Source organism: Heliconius melpomene, chromosome 1 (assembly GCF_056956725.1).
Source record: "Heliconius melpomene rosina isolate 202511_hmr_F chromosome 1, ASM5695672v1, whole genome shotgun sequence".
Lineage (NCBI taxonomy): Eukaryota > Metazoa > Arthropoda > Insecta > Lepidoptera > Nymphalidae > Heliconius > Heliconius melpomene.
The window spans coordinates 14,125,622-14,139,301 of record NC_140389.1 but is presented as its reverse complement, the minus strand read 5'-3'; the positions used below and the strand labels follow the sequence as shown (position 1 = coordinate 14,139,301).

At 31.4% G+C, this 13,680-nt stretch overlaps 1 long non-coding RNA gene across 5 annotated transcripts in view; it reads left to right on the top strand.

The window, feature by feature from the left end:
• Positions 1 to 13,680, top strand: part of LOC146541609 (uncharacterized) — a 240,467-nt gene that overhangs the window by 86,138 nt on the left and 140,649 nt on the right. The window contains exon 2 of one of the 5 annotated variants that reach the window (XR_014878226.1): positions 13,256 to 13,355. The exons of the other annotated variants lie outside the window; for them this stretch is intronic. This is a non-coding gene — a long non-coding RNA (uncharacterized LOC146541609). The remainder of the gene's footprint in view (positions 1 to 13,255; positions 13,356 to 13,680) is intronic. 5 annotated transcript variants of the gene reach the window in all.

Below are 13,680 nucleotides of genomic sequence, written 5' to 3'. Positions count from 1 at the left end.
TTTTATAGCATACTCGTATATTTTTGTCTCTACTTGTATATATTTAATGTAGAATTTATATAACTGTAGATATAAATCTATCACAAATGCTTTTTAATAAAAACATAGGAAGGTACGTAAAAACATAGGAGTATGTTCGATAAAATCATTGGTGTCTTGATTTAGCATATATTTATAATCTACTGAGCTATATATCTAGGTAAAAGTAACGAATAAATGTTTTAATAACAAAAGGTACTATATTTTCGCCGCTTTACCTCAAACATAAGCGAAGCAGTAAAAATTATATAAACATTGATTTAATAATTAATTATATCAATCTGTGTTCAGTATTATTTGATTATACCACCCCTAAACATCTTAGGCAGCACGGGACACCGGGGTTAGGGGTTGTTGCCGTAGGGGTTGCCGATCGAAGCTATAGATAACGCGTACACTATAAGGTACGTAATAGATGAAGTCTTATTTGAATATTGTCCCTGATCCGCGGGGGGCGCGTAAATTAAAGCGGCATCGGCAGTGCAGGTACAATGAGTTCGTATATTTGTGGACAAACAATAGACGTTGTACGGAATCGCTGTTAATATTGAATTTTCTTCAGGAATTATAATAATTGATATTGATATCTCTTCTGTTTCTTTTGTTATGTTAAATTGTCGTCTCTAATATCTGCTTTGCCCACTGTAGCTACTGTACTGTAATGAAAATTGTAGGAAAAAAATGATCTCTTACGATTTGTAGTTCACGCAAGCGAAGCAGTAGGCTGCAACTTGCTTAGAATTTATGTATTTTTTAAAAGGTTCTCTTAATTTAGTTTTTAAGGTAATAGTTAGTGTTTCAAATACTTAGATGATATTGACATTGCGGGCTAAGAGCGAACAAAAATCTAAAATATTAAAAGTTTCAATATATATTTGTCAAGTAGTCAGTCAGATTAGAAACATTGGGTCAGCCACGTAGCTGAAGTGTGAGAAATGCGACTCGCGGCGATAATGTTGCGGCCACCTAATGATGCAGAAAGCGATAGCTGCGTGTGCACGTGCCCTTAGTTATGTGGAACGAAATCTAGAATGGAGAACAGATTGATAAGTATTATCAATTTTTCTTTGTATATACTTAATGATAATACAATGTAATTGGGTCAAAAGTACAAGTATTTGTTTTTTTTTATTTTACTTTTCAAGGAAAGAATAATTTCATTACTTTTTAAAAATTACTTATTTAAAAAAAATAGTGAAATAAGTAAGCTTTATATTTTTTTTAAGTTCATCTGTGTTCTGCCCATAGCAGGGTTAAGTCCGTTCCCTTTGGGACACTGCCGTTTCCTACTTTCAGCCGAATTCTGAAAGCTCTGGAGCTTTATAATAATTATTTGTCAGCTAATAATAGTAAATACAAACGCAAGTACATGGAAGTATGTTTAAATATTTTTTTTAAATGTTTATAGAAGTATTTTGATTATAAAGTATTTTTAGGGTTATAGATAGAGTAAGCGAACTGTAAAGATAGCGCGGTCACTCAACGCACCAGAATGCATTGATAGCATGCTTACTCATCTTGACATAGGTACAGGTTAAATTGTAATTTAGAAACAAATAAATAAACAAAAATATAGTTGCTGCTATACTTATGTGGAAGGAGAGATCATATTATCTAATATAATATCTAGTTATCAGTGTAATGAATACAGAATACCACCACTGTAATTTACTAACAATAAAAAAAAATAATGAAGCGTATTATTTATTATAGAACTCGCGAACCAAAAGTATATACCTACAGATTTTTAGTATCTTTTTTACGTAATCTAATAATTTGTACGTCAAATATCTATATAATTTCCTTTTAGGAGGACATCTAAAATATCTTTACATTTTCTCCTAAAATGATAGATGGAATGGAAAGGACGAGGCGCGGACAGGAAGAAATTGTCAAAATCCCGCGCACATGAGCCAATAAGCTAAATTGAAATACCTCCTCCATGTTATAGGAGTCTTTCAAAGTAATTGGTCGACGAAGCTTTACAGGTTAGGGTTGGCATACATTTATTTTATTTTTTTCGTCCCAATACAAAATGATATGTGTAGGTACATATTGGTATGTTAGAAGTATTAAAATATTTATTTATATTATTATTTTTAGTCTAAAATACGAGGACGTTCTTGAATGCCTATACTAAAAAAGAAATTATGTAAAAATTCTGCAATTGTTTCATATATTTTTAATTTTAACAATTTGAAAGCTTACAGAAATCTTTACATACATATTATATATACATAAACAAAAGATTTTTGTCTGTCTTTCTTTTTGTTTGTCCAGGCAGATCTCCGCAACAGCTGAACCGATTTTTATGGGACTTTCACTGAAAGATAGAGAATGTGGTGGAACAACATGTAGGCTAGCTATTGTACTCGTATGTAGTTTCAATCATGATTTTTGGCTTTACTAGGTAATTAGTTCATAAAACAACCAAACATTTTTCAACAAGTGTGTTAGAACAGTATAGATACCATAATAAAATAACCAAACGTAACCAAACGAATGGCCGTAGTTATTAATATAAATTATATAGGTACACAATTATAGTCAATACGACTGTGTCTTACGCACGAAAAGTATGAATTCAAACTTAGTACGAGATGAAATGTGTATTAAAGCTTAAAAATATTTTATAAGCTGTAATACAAACTTCATCTCGTACTCTTTAATTTTTTGCCAGCGTTTAACGGAATTCCTTATTAATAGATATATTAATAAGGCAAAGAAAATCTATTATGAATAATAAAATAATGTTCTCTAATTTGTAATAAATCCGTTATTTACAACACTATCACCAAAGTGCACCACTAGAACCTTAAAAATTTGAATTATTTGAGAAAAGTCCTTATATTTTAATCTCTAGTTAATAGAAGATCGAATGTCCGACTCGAGTCAATTTGAATGGAGTACCTGACATTAAAAATACCCTCTTTTCAATAAATAGCAAGGACAGTCCAGTCCGCATTCATTCGCTAAGTGAACCTAAACACGCCTTTGAACAACTCGCTAAGTAGACGCTTCGAACTGAAAAGGCAAACTTTGCACACATACCTACCTACTCCTTGTTTGGAACTGGTATGTTAAAAGATTTTTACGCTTCTCGCTGTTGGGAGTTATAGGTACATCAGTTTCATATAATGTGTAGAAAATTTTAATTAAACAATTTTTTTTTAGTCTCCGCCCATGTTAAATAATAGATATATATGTTTCAACAACAAAATTATTTTATTGAAATAATGAAATCATATAATTATTATTCAAATATCATATGGCTATGGCTTCTGAGTTGTATTGATTACTGCCATATCGCTGTTATATTTTGCATTTTTACAAAATTTTTAAGGTTATTTAAAAACATATACCTATAGCTAATATTTTACACTTAGAAACATTAATTTCACTTTTCCCTATTCTATTTCGTCCCTTAGGGATAAATATCAAAGATATTACATAAGAAATTTGTCAATAAATATAAGGATAATTATCCTTATCTAAGATATCTAACATTATAAAATATTTAACAACCATAACACGAGTACATAAAGTAAGTAAGTAATATTACTGACTAAACTTTATTAGTTTGATTGAAATCAATAAAATTTTCCTCTGATGCAATATGCAGTGATGCGTGAAATGACGCTTCATCGCGTCTTCTAAATACCTGTGAGTGTAAATACCTGCCAATGGATACATCGTTTTATACAGTTCTTTAAAATTAGGATTCCAATATCATTATTACCCCATGAAAAAGGGTGTGAATCGACGTAGAAATCGTTCAATGAGGTGCAATGACGTTCCATCAATCCATTTGTTGATATCGTTTGTTTCTTTGCTATACCTAAGTGAAATAACTAAGGTACTTAGATCTTTAATAATAATTAGTAGAAATTAATTACTTAATGAAATAAATTTTAGATTTTTAAGTTTACCTGACTGTCTTGTTCAAGTAGATGAATCCGAATTTTCCGAAATTAAGGTAAAATTAATTTCTATGTAGATACCTATATAATCTCTTACTATACTTGGTTTGTTTAAGATATTAAAATATTTTTAATACTCGAACATTAGTAACGAATTTTCTTTTCAAAATGATTCTCAAAAACATTATTTTTCACACAATACTTTTAAGTTTATTTATACTTTTCTTTCAATTCTGTTACGAGTATGTAAATGTAAACATAATATATTTTTCAATCATAGTCTATCTTTTCTTCATTCTGTCTATTAAATATCTACCTACAGTACGTATAGCATCCCCCATCATTGTTCATAGGGTGAGTTCCTCAATCCTTGTCACTTGATTAGCTTCGATCGTAATTATTTTCTCGTACATAATCCGCATTGCAATGAAGTGCGCCACGTGTCGGGCGTTATAGCTTTTAGATGGTTTGTTAGATCTTGTTCTTGGAGTAACTGAATTCCCAAGATATTTATCAATTTAGATTCATTATTTCCAATTTTTTATTTTGTTTTAATTAATTTAATAGAATATACATTTGTTTAAAAATAAGTAATATCAATAAATAGCAATAGTATATGGTAGATACTTTTGTTAATATTTTTTAAATCGACTTTTGCTCAATTCACTCATTTGTCAGCAATGTTGTAAATATAGTTAATTACATTACATTTTAAGGGTCCTTTACCAGGAACGTGAAAATATTAAATATTCCATATCCTCGAATGGGAATTGAATCCACAACTACTGTGTTCACAATCACACGTTTGTGCCTGCGTCAGATTGGAATTAACTACATATTTTTCATATATTAGTTAAACATTTTTTTAAACTTTAATGAAATAAAAAAAAACTAATATACGTTTACTCTAATAAATAATCACTTAAGCTGGACGAAATTAAAAAAAAAATTGCCAAGCAAAAGGGAATTAAAGTTAGCTGCCGGGCTGGGGGCGGCCGATAACGCGACAATGAGAATTTGCCGTTCGCGCGACTACTGCCCGCTCTTTAACCTAATTACCTCTTACTTTCTTATTCGGAGGCGTTTATTACTTAGATTTTGATTTGAAAAAGTTTTATTATTATTATTATTATAAAATTAGTTAAAAGCTTTTAAAAGTAATATTTTATGAAAGTAATTGAATAAATTGTACAGTGTATTTTTTACATTGTTATTATTTTGATCATAATTGTGTTAATATTCCGATTGGGGTGTTTTTCGGATATAGAATAGAACAAAATTGCGTAAATCCCTTTTTTCTTTAATTTCCGCCCTACTGAAATAGTGCCTATTGAGAACTGAAGTCCCGGCGTCCCTTCTTTGTTTTATTCAGAAAATTATTTATATTTTATAAGCAAAAATTAGCTTTAAAATAGGTTAACTACGCATAAAAATTGTATTTATTTATAGTATTTTTTGACAACATGATGACGATAACGTTAAGGATTTTTTTTATAATTTATAAATATAGTATTAAATATTTATTAATTTTAATACTTATTTATTATACATATCTAAAGATAATTTCAGTAATTACTTAATCTATCAATGATGTACCAAATACCAATTTAGCCAATAAATAGTACGCTCTCGATAGCGTTACAACGTTCTATAATCGAGCCTTATTTTTTTTTAAATAAAAAGTCAAAGGAAATTAATTAATAGTCAAGTGCCCCGGCGACCAGTAAAATGTTTTCTCATTAACGTCTCCACTAAGATTATTTCGCCATAAGCCCCCACCGCATTACTAATCACCGCTTCAAACACCGCGCCCCCTCTGGCCGTCGAGCACAGCCCAGGGAGGGTTGGAGCTGGCCGAATTGAAAACGTATAGCTTCACACACGGGGACCACTATATCAAAGGCGGTAGGTAGTCGAAACAAGCCAAGATTTATATGAATTTGGTCCGCGAGGGCACCACCCGTCCGTCTCCGCTATTACTAAATTGTTCAGAGAGCCCCAAAATAATTAAAACACCCGCCAATACGATAAATTAATTATTTTGCCCATTTTTATATATATTTGATTTACATTTTAGTTTTCTAACTTTTTAGTTGGTGCGATAGGTAGAACAAAACAAAGGGTCCGCGCGTACAAACAACAAAGCCTACAAAGTAATAGTGCCGCACGTCGTTACGCGTCTCGGTGATTTCGTTAATACCCCGCTTTCCGCCAGGTGGGTAGCGGGTACATATACAGTACAGACGTTTCCCGATGTTCAACTTTTATTCGTTTCGCAGGCAGCTAACTGAATTACACGAACTATTTGCAATTGAAACTACGTACAAATGTTCAATAAAAGTGAACCGGGCGCTCGGAAACATTTTCTTTCGTTTGTTTCCTTTCACATTATCGCAGAAGGGGATGAGGCGGGTCGGGCTGGACGTACGGGCTTCGCATTTAAAAGCGATATAAAAAAACTTGGGCCTTTATTTCGCAGGATGACCTAAGTGGCCGGCCGGCCCGTACAAAAACCCCTCTTGGACTTACCTGTATTTTTCCACTTATTTATCCAACGTTTTTTTATATAGCCGGCGTTTGTTGGTGCACGTTTTGTCTGTTTGGGAAGATCTTGTTTTTTAACGAGTACTTAGGGTCTAATTAAAAGGAAAGCTCTACACGGACAGTCGAGGCTTTTTGATGCCCACTGTTATTACTTTGCGTATATATGAATTTAATTTGGCTGGATGGAGTTTTGAGTGGCGACTGCTTTTTATTTATATGAGTATTGAACTGAATGGCTATTACAGGTTGGTACCTACGTACTGTCAAGAAGATCGCGTCCTTTTGTAAATTGTACTTGTATTATTGATTTTATTCAATATTTATTTTTGTATATTGCTTTAGTGATGTGAATAATAATGTAGAAAATTGTATAAAACTTATGATTTTTTAAACATCAATAATTTTAATTAAGTAACTAATATACTAGTTATTAATTATTAATAAATATACATATATATTAGTAATACCGCAAATATTTATTATTATATACTAGATACTGGACTGGACTTAATATACAAATAACTGGCCACTTCTGACTGATTCTTTTCTCTTTTAGAAACATAATTTGAATTTAGACCTTTTCTTTTTATACTATCCACGACATCTCATTGCTAAAACGTAGGTACGTTGAAGTGTTAAGATAGACAAAAAAACTATACATTGTGACAAATGTAAAACTAAATAATAATATTGATAGTCAAGTATATTATTTATTTACTAATGTCGTAATGTCGTAAATAGAAAGGAAAGAGATAAATAAATAAAGATACATATTTACGTAAATCTCGAATAATGTTGGTAGTAGATTGATTGATGCATAACGTAAAAAAATACATTACAGGAAAACGTAATATAAATATAAATAAATATATAATTTTCTTGTAGACATGGTAACAAGCCAAGGACAAATAAAAAAGTAAGTACAGGCATGTTTGTAATCCGAAACACATGTACTCACAAGGTCAGCACTCGGCACTCAGCACGTGTGCGCACATCTCTACGCCGCATTAAAAGGTTTGACATTAAAAAGCTTATTTTTGTATCACATTCGATAGGCTCGAGAAATTTGGCTTTACGGGGTCTGATAATATATATTATATAATAAAAAAACTCGTGTAAACAGATACTATCGATATAGATATTTATTAATATTTCCCCATTCTCTACATTCTAGAGACGTTTCGTGTACCTATTTCATTATCATTTAAAATCAGCTTCATGCTGTATCCCGCACACAACAGGGTAGGCAGAGGGAATTTAGTGTTAAGACACTCCGTTCCCCACTTTCTGCCAAATTCTGAAAGCATTGCGAGTTGAGTGGCAGAACTCAACGCCGCGCTTTGCCTCGACACCAGAGCGAAGAAATGGAAATATAAATTTAAATGAATATTTCATCTCCTCGAGTGGGGATCGAACCCACCACCATTCGGTTTTACAGTCACACTCTGTGTCCCAGCGCCACTACTGATCACATAATTTATTTTATACTATAATTGAAATTATCTTACCAGAAACTATTTAAAATTATTTTTTTTAAATATAGTCAACTAGTATATAAAAATTAAATGTTATGCAATGTATCCAAATAAAATAATAAATCCTAACATTGGAATAATAATATAAGATATTGACACTATAATGAGAAAAACCCTACAAGCACCTTCTAGTACCGACGCGACGTATTAACAGTAACTTATGTTTCATTGACAGTAAACGTCAATGGAAAAATGACATGCGCGAGAGTCGACTCCTGGTCCATCGCCATTAAAGTTTTACATCGCACATGACAGATGGCGTCATAAAAATTATTTATTTTAAACTCTCACACTGCAAATGGCCGTGGGTAATGAGAGAGCACGTGGCTCGTCGAGAGCATAATGAGAAGAATATTGGCAATGCTACGATAAACATTGATTTACTGCCTAACTTTTGAGCGCTAAATCATGTATTTGTGAAACTCGAGAAAACTATTAGCTTTATTGATAGAGGAATGTAGGTAGTAGGTAGTAGCTATTTGTGTTAGCTTTTGATATGAACTTGATTTTTTTTATAATTATTACTTTATCAAATTTTAAGATTTTAGATGACAAGAGCGACGACAGATGATTAATCTATACTTGTTTAAATTGTTTGTCGTATTATGTAATCAATTTGGTATATTACATAAATAAACATATTTTTTAATTGTTTAAAACGTATAATATGTATTATTGGTTACTATTTATACGTTTGATATTGCAATGTTAGACAATAATATTTTAATCTTCATGTAAAAATAGTAGCATTTTTTGTTAGGTATTCTCTTCCATTAGGTAAGAATGATGATATATTTTTTATATTAACCAAAGAATGAAAAACATAAATTTGTTTCATACCTTAAATTAACACGTTCACACCTTCACAGTTGTTAAAGGAATATCATTTTAATTTTTTTTTCTTTTTAAAAATATTATTTATGATGCTATAAATCTTGCTAGTCCAAAATCGCACATTTACAAAAAATTAACTACTTACGTCCAACTAGGAGAATTGATTAATAGCACAATAGTGGGAAAGGAACGTCAGTAGGTATATTAAATCGAAATTGTTGGAATGAATGGTTTTGATATAGGATGTTTCGGTGCCACGCTGTCTGGCTCTTTCGTGTGAGGTCCACTGATCGATTATGATCTAAATATTTCTTGTTTTTTATCAATAATTTTCTGAGAAACTTAATTCTATTAAATCACTTTCATTTCATTCAGTTATTGAGGGACGACGCTTAAAAAAATAAAATAATTGAAAAATGTTTTTTTATAGAAACGTATAAAAATTTGAATAATAAAATTTAATAATAAATAATAATATTTTTTGGTATGGACACACTAATTTAAATAAGCTCAAAGCTGTAATTTATTATAATATCTGTTAAATTAAAATACTGTATCGCAATTATCACTCAAAATTATTATAATCTAACCGGAAGCTGTTGAATGTAAATAATTAATTTAATTAACTTTTATTTAGTATACATAATATATAAAAGGACTAGTGAGTTGTGACATAATGATTTGAAAGCCAGAACAATAGGTGCTAACTTTGCACGTGTAATTACGGAGGGCATCGACCCCGTCACAAAACAACAATAGAGTAAAATGTGGTAATGACTCCTAATGTGTGTGGACTGATAGAAAAATATTGAAATAACTTGAACTTCCTACATTTGATTGTAAGATTTGTAGATGGTGAGCGATTTATAAATATAGATATTCAAGATATTGGTCCTGTATTGCAATCTCTATCATTCATCGATTGTTTTATGTCTGACATATGTAAGTAATCATAGATTCTAGATTAATATCATAGATTAAAAAGTTATTTTACATTATACTTACATATGTATGCTATATAAACAAAAATATTTCTATTTATCTACATGGTATTGTTATTTTAGAAAACAAGTGAATATTACAAAAAAATACAGTCGAATTGATAACCTCCTTTACATACAGAAGTCGGTTAAAAAATATGTTTTATACAAGAAAAAAATTATGTAAGTATTCTTAATATCTTTTAAATTGCAAAAACCCAGAAAAATACCTACCTTTTTATCAAAAAGAATATACCTATTTAGTGTATCTTTTGGGTTCGATTCCCACTCAGGGGAATGAAAAGTTTAATATTTTAATTTTTTCGCTCTCATATAACACGCAATACCTCGAAAATTTGGCGGAAAGTGGGGAATGGAGAGTCTCAACACTAGCCTAGGTTACTTCTGCCTACTCTGCTATACATATACAAAAATCAGAGTACAGCTGAAAAGAAAAAGCAAAAAAATAATAAGGAAATGGTATCGATACGTTACGTTAGTTTATATTTCAAATTTTGTACGAGTATTGCACGTTTTATGTCATACCTATCTTACATTCCTGTACACATAGCTCAATGAGTAGGTAGATACCTAATAAAACCATTATGTAATGATTTTCTACGCTGTTCTTTTAATTACTTAACACTAAAGTTTAATATTAATTTAATGAAACGTTACAAGATCTAAGAAATATTTTATGGCCGCTATAAAATAACATAAAACTTATTAATCCTATATAAAAATCTAATATATACTTACTTATAAAAAGTTTTATAGTCAATAACTTACGACTTCGCCTCGCTGAATGTAAAAATGAAATTAAAAACAAACCATTAAACCATATACATGAGATTCCCTAACAAGGACGCTTCCCTTAACCGGATCGGGAGCACACCTGGGTACTCCAAATTTGCCCTAAAAGGTCTCAAACGACAATCGATGTTAATATCAATAAAATATATGTCACATAAGTTGTTATAGCGCATTCGACTCAATAAATATTAAAATAGGTTTTAACTTTGATTGGCACGCTATTGGCGCATGGGCTGGCTGAGGACATAAGTCATTCCGGAAGCAAGGCGAGTCGAGATGGTAGATTTTTAAAATGGAACGTTTGATTTGCATTTGAATAAGAGCCCCCGGCGTCCCAGGTGCGCCGGTACAGTCCGGCTGAAAAGTTTTTTTTATTTTATTATTTTACGAACAGAGTTAGCAAAAATTAATATGTATGACCATTTGTAATTGACGGTGTTTGTAGTCCAATACGATTAGCATACGAATTAAAGTTGGTCGCAGATTTGAATTTAGTTGCAAGTTTTGATAGTTGTGCTGTGTAGGTCTCATATGTCTCGTATCGGCTCATATTAAAAACATTTAATACAAAAAATTAAAAGATATAAAATTGTAAATGTTTAAATAATTTCTTTTTATTAAATAGTTAAGGTATGTTGATATACTTACGTAATCCATAAATATTTTTTTATCGAATGTACAATATTATTAAGTTGGTAGTTTTAAAGACTACCTACATGAAAATAAACACAAAGAATCACAAATAACACGTGTAAATTAATAATGACGATTTTCAGGCTTTGTTGCTTTCTTTATGGATTTAAAAAAAAATATACTTAATATTTAGATTCATTTTAATTTGATGCTTTAAACATAATTTTTCTCTAGTATTATACTATATTTTTAATGTATTCTCTATACCTAAGATCCTAAGTCTAAACTTATAAAAAACTGGACTTTCGAAAAATTACATCACCAATATCACATATCAGACAGAAACGCAATATTCAATCAACCCAAACAGAAACTACCTTTCGTACATTTCATACCTAATTGTAATAGGTATCGCACATATCAATTTACTTGTAATAAAAATCGGGGCCACGGGAGCTTGGGAACTAAATAAGGCTAAAAAAACAATTTTTCAAGAGCATGTTCGAAGCTACCGTCTTTGTTTGATGTTTATTATCATCGCGGACAAAGAGTGCGTAAGCGGTAGCGTATCGGTGCCTCTGATCAACTTTATACTATTTTATTTTAATTTTTTTAATGAAAATCGAGAAGCTTTTATATTCTAAGGCAGGTTTTTGGTTTTTACACAGCTAAATGTGGTTTTGAATGGCGTGACTTTATGAGAATGTACACGTGTTTCCGATTATATCTTTTAGATTCTGTCGTATTTAATAAAATGTTGTTTGTTTATAATTTCATGTTTTTATTGTAATTTTAGCAATTATCAACTAGGTATAGTTCTGGGTCTCTTTTTTTGTTAAAATATATTAAACCTAGGTATATGAAAAATCGAAATTTATATTTTATTACTTTTAAAGTGTACCTACTCTTGCAAGTGGGCAAGTGCAACTCGCACTCAACTGTTATTTAATAATACATAAAATAATTAGGTACAACATTCAAAACATTCTAAACTCCTAGAGAAAATGTTTTTTTTATTCATAAAGGCAATATTTTTGATATAAAAAGATAATTACTTCGCTCTGGTGTCGAGCCTCAAGAATTTGGCGGAGAGATGGGAGCAGTGTCTTAACTCTAGGCTCCCTCTGCCTACCCTGCTATATGTAACAACGTAAAGCTGTTCTGCTATCTCATTTTACAGAATTTACTATTAATATGATTTACTAAAGCTAATTACATGATGTAGAAATTTTCATAAATATTAATTTAATTTTTTCCATATTTTTTTAGTGAGTATGATCCATACATACATGTTGTTTTTTATTGTAAAGTACTTAAGTTTTTTCGATGATTCTGTTTGAATATTGGCATAGTACAATTTCTATGAACAGTTGAGTTGTTGAAACATTAAAGGGACTAATATATAGTTCTCTAAATTGATTATCTAGCTAAACAATTCGTTACTAATCAACTCGAACTATATTTAACAATAGTTTTGAATTGCGATCGCTACTAGAAAGTCCTAATTAGAAAGATTTTTAAATTAAAACAGTAATTAGTTTTGATATTGACAACAGAGCCACATGTGAGCAGCAACAGGGCACAACACAATAGATAAACTATATGCGTTTTTTAATTATTATACAAATTTGTTGCCATAATTAAGCAGGCTCGACAATATCGTATATTACTATACAAAAATATTCTTTACAAATGATAAACATATAACTCTCGTCGCATCCACATAGGTACGAGTATATTTCAATAATTCAGTGCATATGTTGTTAAAAATGAACGCGGTGTGAGAACAGTCTTAGAATAACAAACGCGGCAAGTTGTTACCGCCGCGCCGCGAGCCGTGAACGCTCAACTATTGACCTCGTTAGTTCGAACAAAACGCCACCACCACGTAAAACAACCGCGCCACTCGACGTTCGCCTTTTCCTCTCAAAAATAACTCATCTCGGCTTTTCACCAGGTGTCATTAAAGCTTCGCCCGCGCCCGCTGCCGCCCCCGCTCCCGCGCCCGCCGCCGCGCCCGCTCCGCTCGTCGCGTAATGACGCGCCACTCAAGTCAGGTTGTTTTTTACCTCATTAACAAAATGCTTCGCGATTAATGTTTGCGGTGCGATTACGGTGAGTAGTGAGTATTGCCGCATTGTGGAGTGGAGTGGGGATGACGCCCCGCTGTCATTTTCAAATGTTTCACAGAAATTAGAGCTCACTGGATGATTTCCAAGCGCCTAGTTATTCTGGTGGACTTAATGTCTTTAACGAATTTTGGGTGTATAATTAATGGAAATTTATTTTAAATTTGTATCTTAATTTGTTATTTTTGATTTAATAATAAATTTACTTATCACGTTCTGTAAACGTATAACAATTTAAATTGCTCCAAATCCA